This window comes from Pinus tabuliformis, chromosome 9 (assembly GCF_031772625.1).
Source record: "Pinus tabuliformis cultivar Carrire ecotype Pingquan chromosome 9, CPIR1, whole genome shotgun sequence".
NCBI lineage: Eukaryota > Viridiplantae > Streptophyta > Pinopsida > Pinales > Pinaceae > Pinus > Pinus tabuliformis.
The window spans coordinates 702,801,752-702,807,829 of record NC_142307.1 but is presented as its reverse complement, the minus strand read 5'-3'; the positions used below and the strand labels follow the sequence as shown (position 1 = coordinate 702,807,829).

Below are 6,078 nucleotides of genomic sequence, written 5' to 3'. Positions count from 1 at the left end.
ATTGCTCAGCCTCAGTCTTATGGTTGAGTATGGGCCATGCACTAGCTAGCATGTACGAGAGTCTGTGAAGTCTTGCTCGACGTGCAATATCTGAATGACTACTAGGTTTCTGTGTGGTAGTTGTTTGAGTCCTATGCTGAGGATCAGAGTTATAGTTGTTTAGGATCCTAGCAATCTCATATAATTGCAAAAACCTATTTCTTGCAGTCCCTCATTAGCATCTCGGAAGAGACTTCATCCACTCCATGGATGATGCCGAATGGGCCGATGCTGAGTGGGTTTGTTGGCCAATTGCATAGAAAGTATTGTGTCTTATAAAATATTGTGCATCAACAACTACCCAGGGACTCTATGACGAGGCCTGGAATGCCATGGCCATTTCGTGGCCCACAAAATTTCTCTTTTGATGCTACATCGCCAACATTTTTCTTTAGTTTGGGAGTTGTTTTGTCTGGGATTGTATTCCATATAATCATCTTCTATAATGAAATCACTTCATCTTTTATGATTACAAGTTTTTGTCTATCGCTAACGCATAGGCTTCATTCTTCCTCTTCTGTAATATTAAGGTTACTTTGCATCACTATAATGAAATATTTTATAAATCCATAAAATCAATTGAAGAGAAAAATTAACAGTTTTCTTTTTTCCATATCCATTTAATTTCCAAATTTGTAATCAAATTATACATAAATATACTAAGCCAAATCTGTAATCAAATTATGCTCAAGTTTTTAATTTATTGTAAGTGCTTTATAAATCTTTAATTTTTTATTAAGTATGTTGGAATGCCATTTTTTTATTGCCTCAAATTTATGGCTTTATAACTCAACTTTAGTTAGAAAGATAAACATTGCTTTTGGTTATATTATTTTACTAAATTGAAAAATCTATTTTTTCCATCTATAATTGGATTTAGTGATATTAATGTCTATCCTTAATCCAAAAAACTACATTTATTATCATAATTATTGGGAAAACACAATGATTTATAACTAATAGTAATTTGAAATTAATTATTAATATGAAGGGGATTGTATTAAGAATTTATATATAATGTTAACTTGTAATTTTTTTTCATAAAAAAATCTATTTCATTCCTCAACCCCTTTGTTTCATTCCTCATTACCTTCATTCATTTTTTCTCCATTAATTTATGTGGTATTTTGTACCACACGAGTAATATTGCATCTGCAATGTGATAACTGTGAGCATAGTTAAAATTCGATAACAATGCAAACTATGTATTATTTTTAATGTTTGGAGCCATTTCTAAAAAGAAACTTTTATGATGAAACTCAAATGAAGGCTTCTATCTCCCTTGACATCCTTTGCTCACATCACGATAGGTGTATGTCCTTCATTATTAAGTTTGTTTGGTTCACATTTTGTATGATAGCTATGTTATCTTACTTTCAACAATAATTGTCAGTGGTGGGACTCTTAAATATTATATATTATTAGAGTGGCAGAGAGATAATATCACATTTTGTATGATAGCTATGTTATCTTACTTTCAACGATAATTGTCAGTGGTGGGACTCTTTAATATTATATATTACTAGAGTGATACAAGGATAATATGAATGAGATATTTAAAAAAATAATAAAGAATTTTATTTTATGAGAATATATAAATTTTTAAACAAGTTTTAAAAGCTAAAAAAATAAAAATATAAATTGTATTTATCTAAAAGTTTAAGTTTTTATTTTTATATTTTATTTGAAAATAATAAATCATTTTTAATAATTTAAACATAATGTAATGTAAATGTAATTTTTTGGATTTTATCATAAAAAGTCATGATAGAAATCTTACACCGATTTCAATTGAGTAAGACAAAAACTTTTTAATCTATTTAGTAGATTTAACCAAAAAAACACATTGAGAGTGTATTTGTCGACGTTGGGTAAAAGTCAATAATAGTTGATGATTTTCGGTCAATAATATCATGGCCTGTGGTTTTACATGTATTTAAAGTTTTTTAAAATGTTCGAGGATTTTTCATTGTAACACGTCAAAATTGAGAGAAAGACATAGTTGGTTGGCCGACATAGTTGGTGGAGGTCAAGGTATTGGAGTAGACTTATTACCTTTAAATTAAGGAATAGTTGTTTTTAAGGCGTAAAAGTATGAATTTACTGCTAGATGGTTTTTACGCCTTTAACGTTTTTCAAGGTAAATTATGTGTTAATACTATAAATTGTATAGTTTTTTTAATTATATATAGTATTTGGTCAAGTCACAATGAGACTTAGAGTATTGTATGGATAACTTACTTAAAAATAATATAAAATTTTAATAATACAGAGGGGAAGACCATAGTTGGATTTTGATTGTGATGAAGTTGTATGAAGGGAGGAGTTATTAGTGTGAACCATTAATAAAGTTAGAGATCGATAATTTAAGTTTTAATATAGTAAAAATAAATTTAAAAAATTACTTTAAAGATAATTTTTTTAATTTAAATTATATGTAAATAGAGATATTACACTTTTTAAGTATGTATTTTTTTATTTGTAAAATTTTGATGTAGACTTAGGTCATAGGGGAGAGGATCATGCATGTATTTTTAGATTGGGTCAAAACAATTTCTCTAATTAAGTGTAAAGAGGCATTGTTAGTTAAATTAGACTCTGTGAAAGAACCAATGTTGTTAGGTCAATAATGGTGGTTTTAGTCACCTGCGATTAATGACCTTGGTATTAATGTAGTTAAAAGTTTTAAAAGATTTCTCTATTCCTCATTATAATGAGCCAAAGATGGGTAAGGCACTTGGCTAGGCTAGAATGTTTGCATTTAAATGACTATTTCTAATCCATAAGATAATAGATCTATTGTTGGCTAGCTTTTCCTTGGTTTTTATTTTACAAGATAATCATATGTGGTTTCACATCTACGTAATCCTTTTAATTATTTAAGTGAATATTTCTAGCCATAAGATAATAGATCTATTGTTGGCTAGTTTTTCCTTGGTTTTTCTTATACGAGATCATTTCACATCTATGTAATCCTTTTAATTATTTTCCTTTTGAATTATTTTAATTATTTTCCTTTTCAGTAATCCAACTAAGGGCCAAACAAGAGAAGCTACTACTTTCTCAAGAAAGTGTTTTGTCAAGCCACAAAGGGCTTGATAACACTACATGTACAACTAGCCTCAAGATGACATGAGATCGTTAACTTAGTAGACTAATGTAGAGGGAAAAACTAGAACCACCATAGATGGAAACAAAATCGTGAAGTTGCTTATAATGAAGTGGCATAAATAAAGACCTTGGTGTGAGGAATGTGTCAAAATAATAATAACCAAAAAAAGAGAAAGTAATTTGGAGGTGGAAATTTGTAAACTACATGTAAATGGGAAAAAAACTATGAGCTTTGGTGAAGTCTCACATCTAAACATAAATGTAAATGGTAGGGAACATGAAATTTTTTTGAATTAAATCCAAAACTTTCCCTCTTCAAAATGTAAATGGTAAGGAATATAATTTTTTTTGAATTAAATCCAAAACATTCCCTCTTCAAATTTAAAGGTTTTTTTAACTAGATCCTCTCAAATTTAAATTCAAAATATCTTATTAATAATAAAATAATGTAAAAAGAAAAATAATTATAAAAACCTACATATATGTAGACATGATTTATCTTATAAAACTACAACCTCAAAAAAAACATATAATAATAAATCTATTATTATTGTGGACTTAAATATAATCAAAACCACAAATATTTTAACAAGTATAACTCTAACACATTACAATAGAAAATGCCAAACTTTTTAAAAACATTAACTATTTGTGCAGGGTCTCAGTGCCTGAGGCACCAATTCCAAGTACTTAAAAACACCTCAACTTCCTGTCCAATGCCCTAATATAAGTGCATAAAATGATCAAGAAATTCCACATTATGCGTATCGGTGGGAGACCTTTCGCACTTTTCCCTTGCAGTGTCACTTATTATGTGCGACCTACTATTTCCATACAGTGCGCTATAGCAGCATTGTCATGGGATTATGAAGGGATGGGAAGATATCTCACCGTAAATTCGGCTATTGTGACGATCATTCAGATTCCGTCAAACTCACTCCAAAAAGTCGTACTCCTTTCTTGCTCGCGGGATCCAGACTCGATGTCGCTTTGTGTTCCGGGGTCTCCAATTCTTGTGCCGCCGAGGGCTGATGCAGTGGTTTGATATTTGTACTTCCGTCGCCGGAATTGAGCGAGTTGTGAAGGTTCAAGTACAAACCAATCGTTGGCAATTCGGCGGTATTAATATCGCGGAATCTGTCTTGATCCGTTTGTGTGGCGGGCGACTCCGAGAAACGGAAAGAAAAGACTCCGTTAAGAGAAGTTTCTGGGATATGGGAGCACAGGTGATCGAAATTACCCACCTTGTTGACCAGGGGAATGATATAATTAGAGTTGAACTGCGTATAGCCAGCCGAATTCGTAAAACCGGGCCAGGCGTTGGGCAACCATTGAGCGTTACCGACGACGGTAACCTGGGTTCCGGAATTGAAACTATTCGAGGACAACGAGCCTTGATGCACAAATTCCGCTTTGGATTGGCCGGATTGGGGGCCGAGTCCAAGTTGGGGCCGAACCAATGCCCTGTGTCTGCAGCTGATGTAGAGCTGGCGAGGCTCCCGCGATCCATTGTGAAACGAAACAAAGTCGCCGACCTTCAATTTCGTGTCCTTCACAAACCGACTCCACCCTTTGGTCAGCACGTAGCTCTGGCTGCTCTTCCAATACGAGTAACGGAAACGCCAGATTTTCCCCGTGGTGTCCTCGAAATTCAAGAACGACCCCTTCTCGCTGGAATCTATTACCAAAGGGAAATATTTCTCAGCATGCAGCTTGGGAATAACAAGGCGATTCAGTTTTCCCACGTCGCTGGGCGTGACGGCCTTGTCGAAAAGGTGCTCTCGAAGAAGACCCGCCATGGCAGAATTTCCATTTCCGTCGTCCGGCCACTTGGTTTCCGTCTCTCTCTTGCAGGACCCCTCCGAGCCTAGCTCCTCGTTATTCGTAGTACTGACCGGCCGAGCAGCCGTCATCATGATCCTCTTGCTATGATGTTCAAATTCTTTATCATAACTGTGCTTTCGAAGCATGTTCACGATTTGTTCCTTGGTGTGCTCCCTCATGAATCGGGCTTCCGGATTGCCGCCACGGGCCGAACTGAAATTGGTCATGGCGTCCGGACCCCGGAACTTGAGGGCCGCTCTGTCGTAAGCTATGGCAGCGTCTTCTTCCTTGTTGAACGTTCCCAACCAAACGCGTTCGTGTTTCTCGTAAATCTGTGCACCCCATCGGCCATTGGGCTGCGGAAGCACGCCCTTGTACTGAGACGATTGCAGCTTACCAGTTTGCTGCAACGACATTAATGAATATCTTCTCATAACCTCAAATCCGTGCGACTCTCCAGCAGACTCCGGTACCACGTTTATTCCGCCGCCCAGACTCTCCAGCCCTCGAACATTCTTTCCCTCCGATCTTGCCAAAACCTAATCCTTGAACTGACCTTCAACTCTAGCTGTCTTCCGTTCTCTGAGAAACCCTTGATAGAAGGGGTGAATTCTTCAGTCACAGGCTATTCACTTCATTGTCTTGATTGTATTCAGTGGAAGAGTCACCCTCCATTACCTCTTTCATAGTCGGCTCTTCAAATTCATCAGAGGGATGGGTAGATGGAGAAGTATTCTTCTTGCTGCAATTGATGGAACTCATTTCATCGTCCATCGGACAGTACCCCAAGCTTAGAACCACATTGGGACAGTCCATCTCCGACTTCGTCAGAGTGGTTGGAGCAACAGACTTCTTGGCACCACCATGCAAACCATCATAACACACTGACCTGCGCAGACTTGAATCTCTACTGCAATATATAAATTGATGATGGGAACTCGTGCTCACAAACATAGCAGACATCAAGAGCCAAAGACGCCGCAGTTCTTGATGTGATGTTCATCTCATCTGTCGATTATCGATATATTAATATATTCTTTGGAAGACAATAATGGAGCATCAGATATTTGTTGGCAATAATATCAAGGAATCTAAAAGGGCTCC

The 6,078-nt window shown here is 35.7% G+C and overlaps 1 pseudogene; it reads right to left on the bottom strand.

Annotated features, from left to right (window-relative positions):
- Positions 1-3,788: 3,788 nt before the first annotated feature.
- Positions 3,789-5,790, bottom strand: LOC149150610 (uncharacterized; annotated as a pseudogene).
- Positions 5,791-6,078: the final 288 nt, after the last annotated feature.